We start from the raw sequence: 21424 nt of genomic DNA, 5'->3' as shown, positions 1-21424 counted from the left end.
GCGCGGTTCCAGACTGAAGCGCCTAGAACTGCTCGGACACCAGCGGCCAGCAATAATCATACAATTTTCAAAACAAGCAATGAATATCAAGATCACAATACAAGAAGTAAACATGATATACACAAAGATATAAAAATATGATACAGAAAGGAGTACATTATTCAAGCATAAAAGTATGTAATAAACTTCCATTTCATGTTAAATCAGTCATTGGGGATATAACTAATTCAAACGACAACTGAAACTTTATCGTTTTAATATTTCTTTCTATTCTTTACAGGAAATTTTTGACAGTATGTCACACATAGTACAATATGTTTAATTTTAAGCATTCCTATAAAAACTTACTATTTAGCACTGGCATATCAATTAATGACAGAATGCTTTTTGTATGTATTAGAATTAAAGACATAATTTGTTTGTATAGTCATTATGACTACCATAATCTGTGTTGTTGTTTAAACACATGAACATCATGTATCTCTTTAGATATGGTTGAGTTTGTAAGCCCCATGGTAATTTAGATATGGTTTTTACTGTAATAAACTGACATGTTCTGCATCCTAGTGATACACTTGCATCAAGGATCTATGGAACACCAAAATACATAAATAAATAAATAAAACTACAGATAGCATACATACAGGATATGCAATATTAAATACAAATTACATCATTTATAATGTAATATGCCTTATACAGATCTTATAGATCTATAAATTGATTTAAATTACACACCGAATGGTATATTATGAATTGTTTCTCTTTCTTCTCAAATACCTGAGGGTTGTTATAGTCATTTTTTATATTCAGTGGGACCTTATTGTAAATTCTTAATCCCACCTGGACAACTCCTTTTTGTATTACATTGAGAGTAGCTGAGCTTTTGCGGAGGCTTTGTTTATTGATCTATTGATTCATCCTATCAATGAGTAGATGTACTGACTTGTCAGTGTCAATATCTCGAGTGTCTTCAATAGATGCCTACAAATATCTGATTTGAAACACCACAAATTAACCTCACAGCTCGTTTTTGTATTTTAAAAACTTCTTCCATTTCTGCAGAATTTCCCCAGCCAATTATGACACATCAGATCTGAGAGTCCAAATATCCAAAAAATGTCAAAATTAATATTTTCCTGTCAATACAGCTCATTACAGTTCTTAGCGCAAAACGTGCTGAACTTAGTTTCTTGAATAGGTAACCAGTGGTGTTCATTCCATCTTAATTTTCTACCCATATGTATTCCTAGATGTCTTATAAGTGAAGTTTAATTCATTTTCTGACAATTGATGTCTATTTTAAGAGCTTGAAATTTGTTATATGCTGTCTGAAACTGTATTTAATTTCAGCCTCGTGATGCCAATTGAGGAGCTACTTGACTGAATAGTAACGGCTCCGGTCAAAGAAAACCATCATAACGACTGGGAGAGCGGTGTGCTGACCACACGCCCCTCCTATCCGCATCCTCAATTGAGGATGACACGGCGGTCGGATGGTCCCGATGGGCCACTTGTGGCCTGAAGATGGAGTGCTTTTACTAATGCTGACCAGTGGTCCAAGGATAGATCATTGGGAAACACCATACTTAATAGCACAGGCCAATGATGGAAAAAGTTTTTGCTGAAAATACCTTATTATGTTTTTTAGGGTGGGAAATCCTAATATGATACTTAAAAAAACTGAATCGCCCACCATTTCTTCACACTTTACAGTTAAAATTATTAAATTAAGCCATTTTTTAAAGAATCTAACAGCTATTATACAGGATGTTACAGAAAGCCTCGGCCAAACTTTCAGGAAACATTCCTCACACACAAAGAAAGAAAATATATAATGTATACATGTGTCCGGAAATGCTTACTTTCCATGTTAGAGCTCATTTTATTACTTCTCTTCAAATCACATTAATTGTGGAATGGAAACACACAGCAACAGAACGTACCAGCGTGACTTCAAACACTTTGTTACAGGAAATGTTCAAAATGTCCTCCGTTAGCGAGGATACATGCATCCACCCTCCGTCGCATGGAATCCCTGATGCGCTGATGCAGCCCTGGAGAATGGCATATTGTATCACAGCTGTCCACAATACGAGCATGAAGAGTCTCTACATTTGGTACCGGAGTTACATAGACAAGAGCTTTCAAATGCTCCCATAAATGAAAGTCAAGAGGGTTGAGGTCAGGAGAGCATGGAGGCCATGGAATTGGTCCGCCTCTACCAATCCATTGGTCACCGAATCTGTTGTTGAGAAGCGTACGAACACTTCGACTGAAATGTGCAGGAGCTCAATCGTGCATGAACCACATGTTGTGTCGTACTTGTAAAGCCACATGTTCTAGCAGCACAGGTAGAGTATCCCGTATGAAATCATGATAACATGCTCCATTGAGCATAGGTGGAAGAACATGGGGCCCAATCAAGACATCACCGAAAACGGCTGCCCAAACGTTCACAGAAAATTTGTGATGATGACGTGATTGCACAATTGTGTGTGGATTCTCATCAGCCCACATACGCTGATTGTGAAAATTTACAATTTGATCACGTTGGAATGAAGCCTCATCCGTAAAGAGAACATTTGCACTGAAATGAGGATTGACACATTGTTGAATGAACCATTCGCAGAAGTGTACCCGTGGAGGCCAATCAGCTGCTGATAGTGCCTGCACAAGCTGTACATGGTACGGAAACAACTGGTTCTCCCGTAGCACTCTCCATACAGTGATGTAGTCAACGTTACCTTGTACAGCAACAACTTCTCTGATGCTGACATTAAGGTTATCGTCAACTACACGAAGAATTGCTTCGTCCATTGCAGGTGTCCTCGTCGTTCTAGGTCTTGCCCAGTCGCGAGTCACAGGCTGGAATGTTCCGTGCTCCCTCAAGATGCTGCTTAATTGCTTCGAACGTCTTCCTGTCGGGACACCTTTGTTCTGGAAATCTGTCTCGATACAAATGTACCGCACCACGGCTATTGCCCCGTGCTAATCCATACATCAAATTGGCATCTGCCAACTCTGCATTTGTAAATATTGCACTAACTGCAAAACCACATTTGTGATGAACACTAACCTGTTGATGCTACGTACTGATGTGCTTGATGCTAGTACTGTAGAGCAATGAGTCACATGTCAACACAAGCACCGAAGTCAACGTTACATTCCTTCAATTGGGCCAACTGGTGGTGAATCGAGGAAGTACAGTAGATACTGACGAAACTAAAATGAGCTCTAACATGGAAATTAAGCATTTCCGGACACATGTCCACATAACATCTTTTCTTTATTTGTGTGTGAGAAATGTTTCCTGAAAGTTTGGCCGTACCTTTTTGTAACACACTGTATAGTTAAAATAATTTAAGAAGGATGTGTAATGAATGTAGATGACGTTGGTAGCACTGCTGAAAAGCAGTTGCTGGCAAAAAAAGTCGATTCTATTTTTGTGTGTTAACATATGGTGTTCCCCCCCCTTCCCCTCGTCTCTAACCTGACTTTCCCGTTTCCTGTACCTGGGCTCAATACAATCACTAATCATGGTTTTAAGAACTCTGCTGACAGTTTTTGTTGAATTTTTGATTGAAAAACACCCAAAGAAACATTAAAGACTTTGTGGAAATGGTGTATCTATCATACTTTGGATCTAAACTTGGTGATCAAGATAAATCTCCGGCGCCATGTAAGGTATGTTGTGTGTGTGTTGAAGATCTGAGAAAATGTTCCAAAAAGGAGAAAAAAGCCTTTAGATTTGCTGTTCCTATGATATGGAGGCAGCCAAGAAATCATTCTGATGATTGCTACTTTTTGATTGTTGATATTACTGGTCATAATTCAAGAAACAAGAAGGTAATAAACTACCCTAACCTTCTGTCCACCATTCAACCAGTAGGGCATGGTGTAGATTTACCAGTTCCTGAACCACCAGATGATTTAAATTTTATTCCAACAGAAGTATTTTCTGATGTACAATGTGATTTAGATGAACCAGATGATGATGAATTCCATTGTAATACAGAAAGTCTAGAGCCCAAAATGTTTACTCAGACCGAGCTTAATGATTTGGTGGGCTTAACGAAAGAAAAAGCTGAAGTGCTTGGCACTAGATTAAAATAAAAGAACTTATTGGCAGTTCGAACCAGCATGTACATGTACAGACAGAGAGAGCATCAATTTTCAAAGTGTTTTTCAACAAGAAGGTGGTTTAGTGTACTGCTCAGACATTCCCAGTCTGATGAATGAGTTTGGTATTAAATACAAAATGGAAGACTTGAGGCTGTTTATTGATTCATCCAAAACTAGTTTAAAGGCTATTTTCTTATACAATGGAAACTAATGTATGCATCTATACCTGTTGGACATTCTGTACATATGAAAGAAAGCTATGAAAACCTAGAAATAGTGCTAAACAAAATAGGCTATTCTGCTCATAGTTGGATGATATGAGGCGATCTAAAAGTAGCATGCATGCTCCTTGGTCAGCAAGGTGGCTTTACCAAATTTCCATGTTTCTTGTGTGAATGGGACATTAGGACTAGGAATCTTTATTATTTTATTACTAGATCTGTGTCATTTACCAACCATGACTGGACAGACTGCGTCAAGATTAATTACATATATACATTTAAAAAAATATTCACAAAATTAAGACATTTATACTTAATAGAAACAATACTTTTTTGTCCATTCACTTTGGTCACTATTAAAGAATTCACCAATGGAGTACAATGGACGTTATTTCAGGTCCTGTGCTACTCTCCTTCTGAATGTTCCTAGTGGCAGGGAATGCACTCCTTGAGTAAGTGAGTTGAACATCTTTAGGGCAACCACCGGAAAGCTGTCTTTCGTTCCCGTCAGTCGACACCTACTTCTTGTGGATTTCTGGAAATAAATAATCAAATTTAGCTTTTAATGATTGGAACAGACATTCGAATGAGGCACTGGCTTCCATTCCTGCAATTTTTTGCTGCCAGTTTACACTTGACAGGTCTATTTTAAGGTCATTTAGTCTTTTTTCTTTTATGATCCTCTTACTAAATGTGTAACTGGAGTGCCATGAGCTTGGTTGTGCAGTTGACTCAAGCATTTCATACTTATTTCTATTACTAATGCACTATGGTCAGCAATCATTGGTTCAACTACACTGATATTATAGTTCCAGATAGTGAGGTTAGTGATGACTGTGTCTAGTCAGGCATCACCTTGTGTTGGCAGTTGGTTTGCAACAAACAGCCCATAGCTCTTTATCAAAGTCATGAGGACTCTCTCTTTATTTCTTCCATCACCTATATGTATGTACAAATCTCCACACAGTGCAATTTTAGATTTAAGACATGTTAGGTAGGACAAACAGGTTTCCATTTGTGCAATAAAGTTTTCAAAATTACCATCTGGTGAGTGGTACACAGAGACAATAATAAGGTCAATATCTGTTAACACTAGTGAAGCTAATTCTAGATCTAGGTCTGTGGAAAAGTTTTTTAAGTGTATTTCCTTTACAATAAGAGTCCTGCTTGCATATACGGATACACCACCATGAATTGTAGTAGTTAGATACCATGAATTTACCATGTCCAAATATTTAATGGCTCTGTAACAGTCACCTTCTGCTTCATCTAACCAGTGTTCACAGACGCATAAAACATCTGGTTTGACTTCTTCTACAAAGAATGATAGAAGGTCCACCTTGGTTCTTAACCACTGTATATTAACAACTGCTATAACTATGGGCATATAACCATCATCTCTACTGTTACTTCTGTGAGATATTATGGGGCCTTGGGTTTTATTTCAGGCACTATTTTACTGGGGCACTGGTCGATCTCCGGAATAAAAAACACCTGACAATAATATTCTTTGGCCATAGTGTTGTGTCCATAACTTTGTCCTTTAGATGAAAGTCCACACCAATCTTGAAGCTGCTGTTCACACCCTTTGTTTCCAGTTTTTCTACATGAAAGTTGCTATATCCTGGAAAGATTTTCTCACGGAATTTGGCTACATTTTCAGTTGTTGTGCCGTTTTTCTCTTTTCCTAAATGAAACCGTGCTCTTTTCTTGCCATATAGCATTCCTTGTTCTTCACCAGTGCCTATTATCTGATTTTATCTTTCTCTAGTACTTGAATTTCTGACTGATGCTATGGCAGGTGCTTGAGGTCTTTCTTCCTCTACACTTTTCTTTAGTGCAGTTGCATACAGCATTTTTGGTTGTGTATGTGCATTCTGCTTTGTTTTGTGTATGTTGTTGGTTTGTTGTTTTTGTGTTGTGAATGATACTTGTTGATCTGTAGATCGAAAAGTTCTTTTCCTACACTGTACATCACACCAATTTGTATCTGTATTGGGTGAAGGTTTCTCATCTGAAGGTCTGACGAAGATGTAGGGACTGGTTTCATTTATACTGGCTCCAATTTTCGAATTGTTCAAAGAAGTATTGCTAACACATCGATCTTCTGTCACTTCATGGACTGTAAGCTCTTTATTGGTAGGCCTATTTGTTTGTTCCGATTTGTTACATGCATCTGTCATCGTTGCAATGTTTTCTTGCCCTGTTTTTGTTTTGTGAGAGGAAATACTGGTAGTATTCACACAGAGATTCTGGTTTACACTGTGGGTTATTGATTCACTATCGTTTATTTGTTCCAACACACCTAATGTGGTTAAAATTTTTTTTGTTTGCACACTCAGTTTGTTTTTCAAGTATTACAGGAGGTTGTGACAAACTTACATTTGAATTTTGAATAAATGGAGCAGAGCCGTGTGTTACAGGCTCTGTAGTTGACCCTAGATTTGCTATTAGACATTTAGTGTTGCTATTTTTAGCAATCAGTGTGATATTTTTTCGAGGTTTTCCACTTTTTTTGTGAGATGATATTGTTAGATGTGATGCTAGCTTTCCTAATCTACAGTTTGTGGCAATCACTGTACTGAGTTGCATTCTCATTTTGAAACTGTCTTTTATTTGGCTGATTTACTGTTTTTGTTAAACCTTCAACTGCACTGGTTAATCTCAGGTGGTTTTTCATGTTATTTACATCACAAGCACTGTTTTCTATTTCCAGCAGTTCAACTCCATCTCCTTTACTGGTGCAGAAAGAACTGGCCTGTGAGGGAGTCTTTAAAACCTGGTGACAAGAACATTCTACACAAAAACCTTGTAGATCCAAAAAATGTACTCCTACCACCTCTACAAATAAAGTCAGGCCTAATGAAACAGTTTGTAAAAGGCTTTGCCTAAGGATGTACCATGTTTTAAGTATCTCTGCCAACAGCTTCCACACCTTTCAGAAGCTAAACTAAATGAAGGCATCTTTGTCAGACCTGAGATTATAAAATTGATGTTTGATGTTAACTTTGAAGCCACAATGGCCTTAAATGAGAAAGAAGCATGAGTATCATTCAAGCAAATCGTTATAAGGTTCTTAGAACATGAAAAGGACCCAAAATATATTTCTACTATAGCTACAATGTTAAAAAAGTTTAAAACTTTAGGATGTTTAATGAGCCTGAAAGTTCACTTTTTGAACAGTCAGCTTGATTACTTCCCAGACAATATGGGAGATGTTAGTGAGGAGCAAGGATAGTGTTTTCACCAGGACATTAAAGTGATAGAAAAACAATACCAAGGCTGCTGGAACACCAACACGATGGGGGACTACTGTTGGTCACTTCACCGAGAAGTTCATCAAGTGACTCATCATAGAAAAAGCTACACAAGAGGCTTCAAAGCAAAAAGAGAAAGAAAATACAAACCAATTCCAGATGACAAGTGGAACCTCTATTAACACATATCATTGTTTTAAATAGCTTACTGTAAATACAAACCATGCTTATGTTGTAACAAAGTGTTTCATTTATTTCCCCATTTACCGTATAGCATGGGATTTATATACTATATAAAAAAAGCATATTTCTCGAAAACTATGGATGATACAGAAAAACTAATGCAAGATTTGGATTCAGCTCATACGAATCTATAAAGATCAGCTGTCAAAGTAAAAAAAGTTTTGGAAAACATTTTTATTTTGCCTGTGTAGTTCTCCAACCTGATATTATTGTTTCACTTACACCTGGTAGGGTGGCCCTTTGTTTCCTGTTATCTAGGTAGTATTCTAACCAAGCTAATGGTTGGTTTTTGATTCCATAGTGTGGGAGCTATTGTACCTATATGTTATGTTTTATACAGCTTAAAGCTTTAGTGAGACCACAGAAATTACCTACAGGTACGTTCTACAGTTCAGTTCATCTAGAATTTCTTTTGTGAGACTGAGTATTGCCCCTGTGTGGATAGCCCTTAGTAAAACCCAAACTGGGAGGGAGCCAGTGAGCCATTTTGTGTTAGGTATTTATGTAGCTTTTTGTACACTACCCTATTAAATGTTTCTGAAAGAACTAGCAGCAGATAGATAGGCCTATAGTTGGACACTACACGTCTCTTGCCATCTTTGTGTATTGGCATCACTACTGCTTGCAATTAACAGTTCAAACAATAAAAACAAAACATATGGAAAATCATTAAATTGAAAACACATGAGGACAAAATTTCAGAATAAGCAAGGGTAGCACAGTTCATAGGAAATTAGACACAATAATCTGGAAAGGGTACCATAAGAAGTCTTAAATTTTCCTCTCTGTAGCGAAAAACAAAGGTACACAACGCAATCAGTCTCCCTCAGAAGCCATAAAACTACTTAATCTTACCCAACATACACCAATGATTACAGTACACTCCAAATTTATAGCACCCAATGAAATTGTAAAAGTCATCAGATCCCTAGAAAGCACCAGCTCTTCTGGGCATGATGGAATCTCAGCCAGAGTCTAAAATTATGTGGTGAATTAATCAGCAACACATTGTGCTATTTATGTAACCAGTCTACAAAAAGTCGTTTAATAGTCTGATTAGGAGATATGGGCAGCTGAATCGGGCAGAAAATATGCACTTAGTGCCTCGGTTGCTAAATTCGGAGGTCAATAACTCAACAAATCTTCGCCATTGCAATGAGTCACTTGCAGCATCTAGAGAACATGGCCCCATTACTGCAATTGCATATGGCAGATTATACATGTAGGGCAATTTTCGTAGCTAATTTTGGTTTTCAATAAGTAAATAAATATATCCACCATTGCAATTTTTTACTTGCTACATACACAGTTCTCTCCTTATTTAGAGAAGATATGCAAGTTCTTCCTAATGTTTGACGAGTATTGGTGTTACAGTGCCCTGTGAGCAGGTTACTTCTGAGTGGCTTGCTGATGGGTGTTTGGCAGAGGACAAATGTCACAAATGCCGGGAATTGTGATAACTCAGGTAAGACCAGGATTTTGCATATCCCACTGCCACTGAAGAAGAGATTGCAGAGGTTTGAGAATCTAGAGGGATTACTGGATGGTGGAAGATAATTATGAATGTGTTAGTAATGTTTATGAATCCTTTAACTTGTGGGGACATAGAACCACTGGCTCTACCCCCAAATAATATCACTGCCCTACTGCAACAAGAACAACTGTATCTTTGCCGGGTCAGTTCTCTGTAGTACACACGCTATGCTTTGCGTATTGTGTATATGCTGCAAGAATAAAAGTATTCACACTAAATGGCAGGAGTGCAAGTGATTATTTATCATTGTAACCACCATGCTCGAATGGTTGACAATGTTCCCATTGTTTCAACAACTGCCGAACCAGGGCATCATTTTATCTCACCAAATGGACAGACTCACTAAATTGCAAATCAAGGACGATGTTATCAATGATGATGGTGAGATGAAGCCTGCCACTCCCTTAATTAACTGTGGTACATCGACAGTGAACAATGGCTGCCTGCCACTGTCCCTTCCACCCACCTAAACAGTACTACTAATATACTGATCATTGACAGTGTTCATGAACTGCACCACACTCATTTTCATTCTAATGACTCAGCATGTATCACCATTCCATGTGCAATGTACCAAGTTACAGACACCCTCCAGAGTACTGCAATTGTCAACTAACAATAGCCACCATATACGACCGCCTTCCAGTGCAGAGAACTGATATTTACAGGTTAATGTGGAAAATTCCATTCTACAAGCAACCTTCTTGAGACCATATTTTTCCATGGCCTATGCCTGAACTTTACATTCTGCTTGATGGCGTATGTCATCCGGGTGAAGTCACACTTGTTACTGCCACACCGCGACCTGCATCATGCCATCATGATGACATCACACCAACAGCTGTGCTGTGCTCCAGGCCACGCCTCCCATGTGTTGTCACTCAACAAGCAGGCACACTGTGTCTACCTGCAACCACACAAGGTTTTTACAAGTTACAACCACAGCATAGCAATACAGCAGACTGACAGCAACTATGACCCACACATCATGAAATACAAGGAATACCTACAGCAGCAGCCGCATTGGGTGATATACACTGAGGCAGCATCTATCACGATTGCCACCAACAAGGACCTACCTACAGTGCTGTGTTCCTTGGTACCCCACTATGATGCTATCCTCCACAATGCCGACACACCAGCTATGACACCAGCACCGCGTCGTGTAATAAATAGTTAGTAGGACACCCATGTTACCAACACACCTACAGTGACTACAATGCTGTGACGCCAGCTGCCACCTCTACCAGTGCCACCAGGTGGCATTTACAAACCCGCACCATATACTTCACACAATTACAACAACCTCATACTGGTCCCAGCCCCTTGCCACCAGGCAGATTACCACTGGTCACACACCAAGTTACATCTGTGGCCACTACAAGTTGATTCTCGGCAAGTGTGGTTCACATACTGTGAGTACATGATGTAGTTGATGCAGTCGGCCAGGATCGCAGATGCCCATGACAAGTTTTTGGTGCTTTTGAATTGCCTCCACACCAACACTGATCTTAACAGTGACCTCCTATTACATGCACCAACCACTGACAGATGTGAGACAATGAGGATGCTCATCTTACAGTTCCTGTTGCATTCACCTGAGCAACTCCACCTAGCCATTGCTGAGACGTTGCTCGGCCATGCTATCCCGTCAGCACTCTGGTGCAGGTTATACCTCCAAATCAACACAAACCTCTTACCAGATCATGCTCCCTGGTCACTACGGCTTCTCAAGTTGCCTGAAAACATACAGACAGCCATGCCAATGCACGATAACAAACCACTGGAAATGCAGTTATGCCTAGCCGAGCAGATGCTTGCCCTCACACATCATGCCTTGATAAACACTTGCATCGGCTTTGGCACCGACATCAACACCAGTTGCATCTACAGCCAGCCCACACACTGAATACACTCATGGAGATCACTACACAGCATTCACCGTGCAGAGCCCAGCCAACTGACAGTTGCTGAATTGCTCTGACCTCAGCTGAGACACTCTTACCTCAGCCGAGCTCTCCCACACCACACCTGCAGCAGCCTCTCAAGACTGCTGCAGTGAGGTACAAGCAACCACCTGCCACATTCACACCCAGCCATTGCCCCATGCCCAACCATCACAACAATTCACCCAACCAGGATGCTGCACCTGTTCGCCCACACCACCCTTGCTGGTTCCACACACACTTCATTGCCTAACGCACCGCTGTTGTCCACCTTGCAGCTACCCAAATTAGTACAGCCACCTGAGACAGGTGTACAATTTTGCTGCTCTGCTACAAGTCACCTCACTATCGAACATGACGACACTCATCATATCCCATGTCTACATTCTAACGGCACATGGCACTTCATCTACGACAACTGTCTGAGAGCATACTTCCTAGTTGACATGAGCGCCAATGTTAGCATGCTGCCACCTTAGCTGGCACTGGAAAACGTACACCATCTGCTATACAACTACACTCTGCAAACGATTTAGTGATTCCCATGATAGGCACGGCATCTATCATAGTTCAACTGGACAACCACACCCCTCACCCATGGACATTTTTTGTGGCTGACACTGTAGACCCAGTGTTGGACACACATTTTTTGAGGCATTATAATCTTCTGCCAGACCTGAGAAGGACCTTATTACTACATCACGACGGCCGCACACCTGTCAGTGGAGGAAACAGTGACCACCTACCAATGGACAAGACTCCGCCGCCTGTGCCTCCTACCTCTGAAACAGTACTGGACCTCTCCCTAAAGTGCCAGGCATTGTTTGAGGAGCTTAAAGCCATGTCTACTGTGCAGACTGACCTCTGCTGCACCAATGCCAGCTTAACAGCTGCTAACAAAACCTCTACAACTACTGCTCTGAGCTCACGGCACAACTGCACACAGCAACAGCTGTCGTCACACCAGAAACAATGAGAGCTACCCACCCGAGTTGCTGCCAGGCATTTAGAACCAGAGGTCAGTCCAGTGCCTCTTACTTCTGGTGACAATGCTGTGGCAAGCGGGTTGCACGTGATATTGCTCTCGCAAGCAGGTGGAGTGTAAACAGTGATATCACCTCTGCAAGTGGATCGTGGGCCTCACGTGCTACTCCACATCAGCCACATAGAAAGATTAACATTGTATGTGACAGTACCATAAACAGAATAAATACTATCCTCGGTCCACCAGTCCAATGCCACCTGCACCACCTTGCCCCTCACAAACTAAAGGCAGCCAAGGCCGTGATCAAGCAACTGTTACGCGAGGGACACTTCAGGCCATTAGACAGTGCATGGGCCTCACTGATTACTATGAGAATGAAGAAAGATAAAACTTGGTGTCTTGGGGGGGGGGGGGGGGGTATAGACATTAGAAGATGCACACCATCATTGATAGTTACTCCATGACAGATATGCAGGGCTTCTCCCAGGAACTGGTTAGTGCAACCATCAGCAGGGAGGTCAACTGTAAAAGAGCTTATTCGCAGATCCCACTGGCCACAGAGGACATCCCAAAGATGGCAATAATTACACTATTAATGCTATTTGAATTCCTCTTTATGCCCTTGAGACTAAAGAATGCAGCCCACACGTGGCAATGGGTCATTGACAGCTTATTTTTTACCATATTCTTTTGCTGTTGTCAGTTGGATGACGACATTATCTTCTCACAAACAACTCAACATCATGCGAAACAACTCCAAGAGGTATTCAACAAACTAGCAGAGCAAGGTGTTGTGGTCAACGAAGACAAATATCTACTCCAGCAAAAATGTGTTACATTCATAGGCCACTTTGTCGATGCCTCGGGCATCCGCCCCACCCCGGAAAAGATAGACCAATCCGTAACCTCTCACCCCCACCAGACTATCAGTAGTTGGACCGTTTTTTAGGGGTAATTAATTATTACCAACAGTGCCTCCCCGATACTGCAGAAACATTTCTGCCACTCACAGAGTCACTTCACAGGAAGAACATGTCAGGCAAACGTAAGCTCACTTGGACTCCTGATATGCAAGTAGCCTTAGAGATCATCAGACTGAGCTCACTTAGACCACCACCCTGGCACTCTCATCGCCAGACGCCCATATGGTTATAGAGGCCGATGCCAGTAACTGGGCGATTGGGGCAGTGCTACAACAGAAAGTCCCCAGTGCAACCAAACCCTTACCTTTTTTTTCCACAGAAACTTACTGACTCTCAGAAAAGGTGGTCAACTTTCAACCATGAGCTTTTGCTGATATACTTCTGAGATCACATTGGGGGCCGGCCTCTTACTATCTACACAGACCACCATCCTCTGGCTGATGCTATTAAAAAGCTGCCATCCAGTACCTTCCCTCGATGATTCTGCCACCTGGACTTGATTTCGCAATATACTATGGACATCTGCTATGTATGGGGAGCAGAAAACATGGTGGCTGTCTACCTCTCACAACTTGCCACCTCATCAGCACACCTTGACTTCAACCAACTAGTGTAGGCACAATCAACTGACACCGACATTCAAAATCTGCTATCTGGACACACAGCAGGCCTCCAGCTCAAGCAGTGCACCATCGCAGGCAAAACCAAACTAGTTTGGTGACATGTATCCCATGGTAGGCAATGACCAGTTGCCCCACAGAACTGGATACAAACGGATACAAGTACATCTTGTTAGCCATAGACAGGACTACTCAATGGGTGGAGGCCACACCTCTGACTGATACCTCAGCCAACACCATCACCCGACGTTCCATCACACTTTGGATTGCATGCTTCAGCTGTCCAGAGTCCCTGACAACTGACTAGGGCGAGCAGTTCAAGTCGGTCGTGTTCTCTGAGCTCTGCCACCTCTGTGGGTGCCATCAATTCCACGTGACAGCCTACCATCCTGAATCCAACAGACTTGTGGAATGGTGACACCGCACCCTCAAGATGGTGCTCGTATGCCACGACCAGGAGTGGACAGAGGCCCTCCCCTGTGTGCTGCTGGGCATACGAGCTGCCTACAAAGAAGATCTGGATGCCTCGCTGGCAGAGGTGCTCTATGAGGAACCAGTCACCCTCCCAGCAGAGTTCATATCTCAAACCATCAACCCACTGGGTGTCAACCTGCTGGACCTAGTGAAGCATGACCACATCCACATCCCACCATTATCCCACCATGCCAAACTGACCATCCTTGTGCACAAGGACCTCCAATTGTGTACACACGTCATGCTCAGGACTGACGCTATCAAACCTGCCCTCCACCCTGTGTACAGTGGCCCTTACAATGTGTTGAAATAAGGGCCAAATATCTTTGATATTTTGCAAGCTGGGGAAATGACAACAGTATCACTGAAGCATCTAAAACTGGCTTGGACTTTAGTGGACACGCCCGGTGTTTACCCTCCACCGCTCCAGCTCCAGACCCCTCAAGCCAGTTTAGTCATCCTGGACCTGCAACACTACTTCCCAGAAGACATTTACCCAACACTGCAAAACTCACTACTCATGGTTATGGCCAAATTCGACAATAGACAGTTGGCCTACAGCACGGTCTCGAGGTCATAAGAGCACTCCACACCCCTTCTGCATACGATTGACACAGCAGGTCTGAAGTCTACTCTTTCTTCGGACGACTACCTGCTTGTGTCGGCCCCGGAGCACTTCATAATGACTGACACCCCGAACACTGCCTCCAGCGGACCGACAGCCTCACCAACACTGGACAACGCATCACCAGCCACCAACACGTCAACAGACACTGCCACGGCCCCAACAGAACCGCCACTGACATCACGGCCCGGCCACCCAAGCAACTGGCGGCCTACGACATGTTTGACCATTGACATGTCGACCCTTGCCATCGACAGCGGGACAACGCATCACGACGTACACCAGTCACTGTGCTCCGCACTTCGGAAGGGGGAGGGTGGGTGGTGGGTGGCGGCTCTGTGGGGACTTTGAACCACTGGCTCTACTCTGCCTTAATGCAGCAAGAACAACTGTTCCTTTGCCATATCCGTTCCTTGTAGTACACGCTCTATGCTATGGGCGTTGTGTATATGTTGCGAGAATAAAAGTATTCATAGTAACTGATGGGAGTGCGAGTGATTATTTATCGTCGTAACTACCACGCCCGCTCCCCACTACCTACAAACTCTCTTTCTGAAACAGCGATAGCAATGGAATGTTAAGCACGGATTTATTGTCAGTATATCATGCTGTTCAGAGTGTAAACAAAGAGAGGGATTATTTGTAATGTCTATGCTACTAGTAGAGAGAAAAAACTTAATAATTACTGGCACAATGTTACCACACGAAGCTCTGATTCCATCTGGAATTAAGAACAAAGTAACCAACAACTAGTTTTTGTAACATATTCAGTTACAACAAACAGAAATGCAGCAAAATAAAAGTAGTTGGATGTGAATGTGCTGATTTTTACCAAAATTAAGAAATGACAATAGTTAAGAGTGATGTATGAACGGCAGGAGGCACAAATACAAAAATAGTTACAGAATTATTACTGGTGCAAAATACAGGGCTATTACAAATGATTGAAGCGATTTCATAAATTCACTGTGGCTCCATTCATTGACATATGGTCACGACACACAACAGAGATGTAGAAAAACTCATAAAGTTTTGTTCGGCTGAAGCCGCACTTCAGGTTTCTGCCGCCAGAGCGCTCGAGAGCGCAGTGAGACAAAACGGCGACAGGAGCCGAGAAAGCGTACGTCATGCTTGAAATACACTCACATCGGTCAGTCATAACAGTGCAACGACATTTCAGGACGAAGTTCAACAAAGATCCACCAACTGCTAACTCCATTCGGCGATGGTATGCGCAGTTTAAAGCTTCTGGATGCCTCTGTAAGGGGAAATCAACGGGTCGGCCTGCAGTGAGCGAAGAAACGGTTGAACGCGTGCGGGCAAGTTTCACGCGTAGCCCGCGGAAGTCGACGAATAAAGCAGGCAGGGAGCTAAACGTACCACAGCCGATGGTTTTTTTTTTTTTTTTTTTAAAAAAATCTTTATTGATAACTACAATAATAATTATACAAATTTAACCCACTACCTAAAACTCACAGCCGATGGTTTGGAAAATCTTACGGAAAAGGCTAAAGCAGAAGCCTTACCGTTTACAGTTGCTACAAGCCCTGAAACCCGATGACAAATTTTCGGCGCGGTTGCAACAGCTCATGGAAGAGGATGCGTTCAGTGCGAAACTTGTTTTCAGTGATGAAGCAACATTTTTTCTTAATGGTGAAGTGAACAGACACAATGTGCGAATCTGGGCGGTAGAGAATCCTCACGCATTCGTGCAACAAATTCGCAATTCACCAAAAGTTAACGTGTTTTGTTCAATCTCACGGTTTTAAAGTTTACGGCCCCTTTTTCTTCTGCGAAAAAAACGTTACAGGACACGTGTATCTGGACATGCTGGAAAATTGGCTCATGTCACAACTGGAGACCGACAGCGCCGACTTCATCTTTCAACAGGATGGTGCTCCACCGCATTTCCGTAATGATGTTCGGCATTTCTTAAACAAGAGATTGAAAAACCGATGGATCGGTCGTGGTGGAGATCATGATCAGCAATTCACGTCATGTCCTCCACGCTCTCCCGACTTAACCCCATGCGATTTCTTTCTGTGGGGTTATGTGAAATATTCAGTGTTTAAACCTCCTCTACCAAGAAACGTGCCAGAACTGCGAGCTCGCATCAACGATGCTTTCGAACTCATTGATGGGGACATGCTGCGCCGAGTGTGGGAGGAACTTGATTATCGGCTTGATGTCTGCCGAATCACTAAAGGGGCATATATCGAACATTTGTGAATGCCTAAAAAAACTTTTTGTGTTTTTGTATGTGTGTGCAAAGCATTGTGAAAATATCTCAAATAATAAAGTTATTGTAGAGCTGTGAAATCGCTTCAATCATTTGTAATAACCCTGTAATGTCCAGGGATTAAATGAAATTATACTAGTTGGTAGCAAAACAAACACAAACTGTTAAATTTGCAGTTTTGCTCGCCTTGCATTACTTGATATTATTCAGTCATTTTCCACTGCAGTCTTAATAATTATTTTGTAGTGTTTGATCCACTTATTCTGGAGGCCGATAAACGATATGGCGTTGTTAAAAATATTTAGTCGTTAGCATGTCACATCATTCCTTATTGGTCAACCAGCTTTTGTTAATTTCTTCTTCTGGCTAAAGATCTCCGTCATTATTTGGAATGATACGAACTTTGTATGGATTTCTTGCGACCCTCACTCAAGTGACTCCGTTACTTAACAGTTCGAAGAAAACTTGAGTTTTATCACAAATGTGTGGCCGGCCGGAATGGCCGAGCGGTTCAAGGCGCTACAGTCTGGGACCACGCGACTGCTACGATCGCAGGTTCGAATCCTGCCTCGGGCATGGATGTGTGTGATGTCCTTAGGTTAGTTAGGTTTAAGTAGTTCTAAGTCCTAGGGGACTGATGACCACAGATGTTAAGTCCCATAGTGCTCAGAGCCATTGAACCATTTCTTAAATTGCAATGATCATGTAGATAATGTTGTGGTGGGGAATGGAAACCAGAGACTATGTTTTATTGGCAGAGAACTTCGAAAAGGCCGCAGATCTACTAAAAAGACAACAAAACTACGCCTATTCGTGCTCTGCTAGAGTACTGCAGCGCTGCGTGTGATCCGTACCAGACATAATTGACAGAGGACATCGAAGTAGTTCTCAGAAGGAGATATCATTTTGTATTATCGAGAAATAGGGGAGAGAGTTTCACGGATATGATAAGCGAGTTAGGATGGCAATCATTTAAAAAAAGGTGTTACCCGTTGCGGCGTGGTCTTTTAATGAAATTTCAATTACCAACTGTCTTCCTTGAATGTAAAAATATTTTATAGTCTCCAACCTACATAGGGAGAAATGATCATCATAATAAAATAAACCAGAGTTTTTATATAAAGATTTAAGTGTTCATTTTTTTCCGCACGCTGTTAATGGAAGAATAGAAAATAGTCTGTAGATGGTTCGAGAAACACACTGCAGGCAAATAAGTGTGAACAGCAGAGAAGTCATGTATCTATAGGTGTAACCACTGGCGGTGTTTCGTCGCAACCGATAGCTCCTTTCAATATATTTTTTTGTGCACAGCCTGCTTGAGGAGTTTGTGTTCCATCTCATTTTGGGCTACGTCTAAAAGAGGCAGGCTACTTTGACTTTTATAACGGTCTAGTTCAACTGTGTAAATAGATCGTTTTACTTCCTTAATCTTTTGTCTTCTTTTCATTCTAAAGACCATTCATTTCAAGTCACTAACTTCTGCAGATCAACGATTCCTCAAATTTCGACGAGGACTGCTATCCTTACTGCGTTCTCGGCAGTGCACCCAATTAGGTCAAGAGTGTTTCTGTAGTGGACCACACCAATCCCCAGCGCGGAACTCCCTCTATCTGGATTCCAAACAGAGGCCTCATCGTCCACACAGGGCATTTGCTTGTGCGCCGGCGCTGCATCTGTTGTTTGTTTGCTTCCGATTTCACATTTTTTCAGTGTAAATTGCGCGGAACTCCCTCTATCTGGATTCCAAACAGAGGCCTCATCGTCCACACAGGGCATTTGCTTGTGCGCCGGCGATGCATCTGTTGTTTGTTTGCTTCCGATTTCACATTTTTTCAGTGTAAATTGCGCGGAACTCCCTCTATCTGGATTCCAAACAGAGGCCTCATCGTCCACACAGGGCATTTGCTTGTGCGCCGGCGATCTGTTGTTTGTTTGCTTCCGATTTGACATTTTTTCAGTGTAAATTGGTGGTGTTAAACTGGACGCTTGCTACGCCGCAGTTCATATTGTGTGGGTGATCGAAAGACGAGACGTGGGCTATGAAGATGCTGATTTTGATGATTGTGGAGTTCTTTCTGTCATCGAGGAAGTCAGCAGTATTACGAGGCTTTCTGATAAAAGGGTAATTATGAGTCGACTTCATATATGATGGCAGAAAGATACGGATGGAATACAACCAAAAGTGAAAGGTACGGTAACTTACAAGTAGTAAATACAAGGTCTTGCACGAAAGTGACTAATCGGAATAATCAGTCAGCGTCATTTAACTATGACGTAGGCATAGTTGATTTAGAATTTGTTACCTGTGGTCTTCAAAGTACGCACAACACTGATAAGGAGAAGTTCTTGATGACACTGAGATGAAATTACCTTGCGTCGTTTGTTTCAAGGGGTTCAACAAAGGTAGGTAAATACAAACCGTATTTAAGTTATGTTTGCTATGGAAAGAGCAAATATAACAACTGTACGACTTTCAAGTCCAACTGTGTCCTTGGAAATGGAATTGTCCGTGTTTATACGACTACAACTGATGTAATCGGAAATCACACAAATCAGGATAAAAAAAATTCTATGCCCTCAGATGTTCCCAGAGAAAAAGGATTAAAAGTATTCTTCGAGATGTCGCCCCAAGGCAGTTGTATCTGGAATTATTTACCTCTGCGATGAAAATTTTGCTTTGAGCGATAATATTGAATATGTACGGGAATTGCGTGTTTTGCAGAAAGCCAGATTGGAAGCTTTTTGTGATCGTGATTTGGATGAGAACGATCATCTTAATATGGTACTACGGTACCTCAGTTAAAATGCAGAAGATAAGTACATTCAGCGTGTATAAGTGCCGCTTCAGGTGTCCATGTTTTCCTCCGAATAGGTTACTTTGTTACAACCATATAAGGCTACTTCTTCATTCTGCGAAATTCCTCAGACTCCTTTCTGACGAAATGTCAACTTCGGCAACTGTTGTTGCAGATATAATGCTATGTTTGCTTTGTTTATCGTTGCCATTGTTCTGCTTTGTATTAACACCACTAGCACTGTAGCACTTTCGTGAGCTACTTGTCTACTAAGCATTTCCACTACGCTCCGTAGCCTCATGCTGTGCACACTTATGAATGATACCTCCATCCCCGTGACAGACACGTGTGCCAAAATTGGATGCGCTAAATCAGTGTCACACGAATCACCATTGGCTGCACTGTACAGATGCTCCTGAAAGTGAATCAGATCATCATATGCCAGCATCAGCATTGTACAAACAGAGTAGATATTACTGCTTTTTCAAAACCAAGGTAGAACAAAAGAGAGACCAAATGTTTCTTGGAAATGATACCGCCCAGAATACTTTCCATCAGGAAGATTTTGTTACGTATACTTTATGGTGATATGTGCCGTTTGTGCCTCTGCAGTTTGGAACTGTCACAGATCTCCTGCCCAGTGGAGAAGACATCAAGAGGTGCAGCTGTGGAGAACAGGTTCGGACAGATGCAAATGAGACCACTTTTTAATGGGCAATTCTTTGAGATCATGGACACCCAAGTACGATCTGTTTTCAGGGACTTTAAAATCCGTGATTCACATTCACTGGAAGAAGTGGCAGTAGAGTCAAAAGGAAAGAGAAGACAGAAGCAATTTGAAAATAATGATGGGAAAACTGCAGAGGAATTCTGGCAAAAAAAGAAGACAACGTTTTCTTATTTCAGATTTAATTTTGATGTCACAGCCGTTCAGTGTTCTGTGAATGGTTACAAAGAAACTGAATGCACGGAAAGCAATAACCTTCCATACTGTGTAACAGTAGGGCCTATGTTTAAACGATGGCTTGCTCAAGTATCTAGCCCACTCTGAAAAAGTTGTAAAGCGGATTTTATTGTTGCTGTTTTCCGTGACATGGTTAAACCACAAAAAGAACAATTCTTGCTAAGTGAGAATTATAAATTTCTGTTTGGTAACAATTGTCTGACAAATGTTATTGTAGATTATTGTGCAGAAACTATTTTTCATGGTCATGAGAAAGATTTCTACATTGGCTCTCAGACAGCCGGCACCATCCGGACACGTAAAAATTGTGGAAATAATCTTACGTATCAGAATAATTTCAATGATTTTGAAAGGCTTTTCATTCCAATACATGTAAATGGAAATCACTGGTGCCTGTTTGCTGTTTCATTGCTACAGCAAAATGAGAAAGGTGAAGATTGTCCGTCAATGTTCACAAACTTTTGTAGGTGTGA

The sequence above is a fragment of the Schistocerca serialis genome, chromosome 3, assembly GCF_023864345.2.
Source record: "Schistocerca serialis cubense isolate TAMUIC-IGC-003099 chromosome 3, iqSchSeri2.2, whole genome shotgun sequence".
NCBI lineage: Eukaryota > Metazoa > Arthropoda > Insecta > Orthoptera > Acrididae > Schistocerca > Schistocerca serialis.
This window is presented reverse-complemented; position numbering follows the sequence as displayed.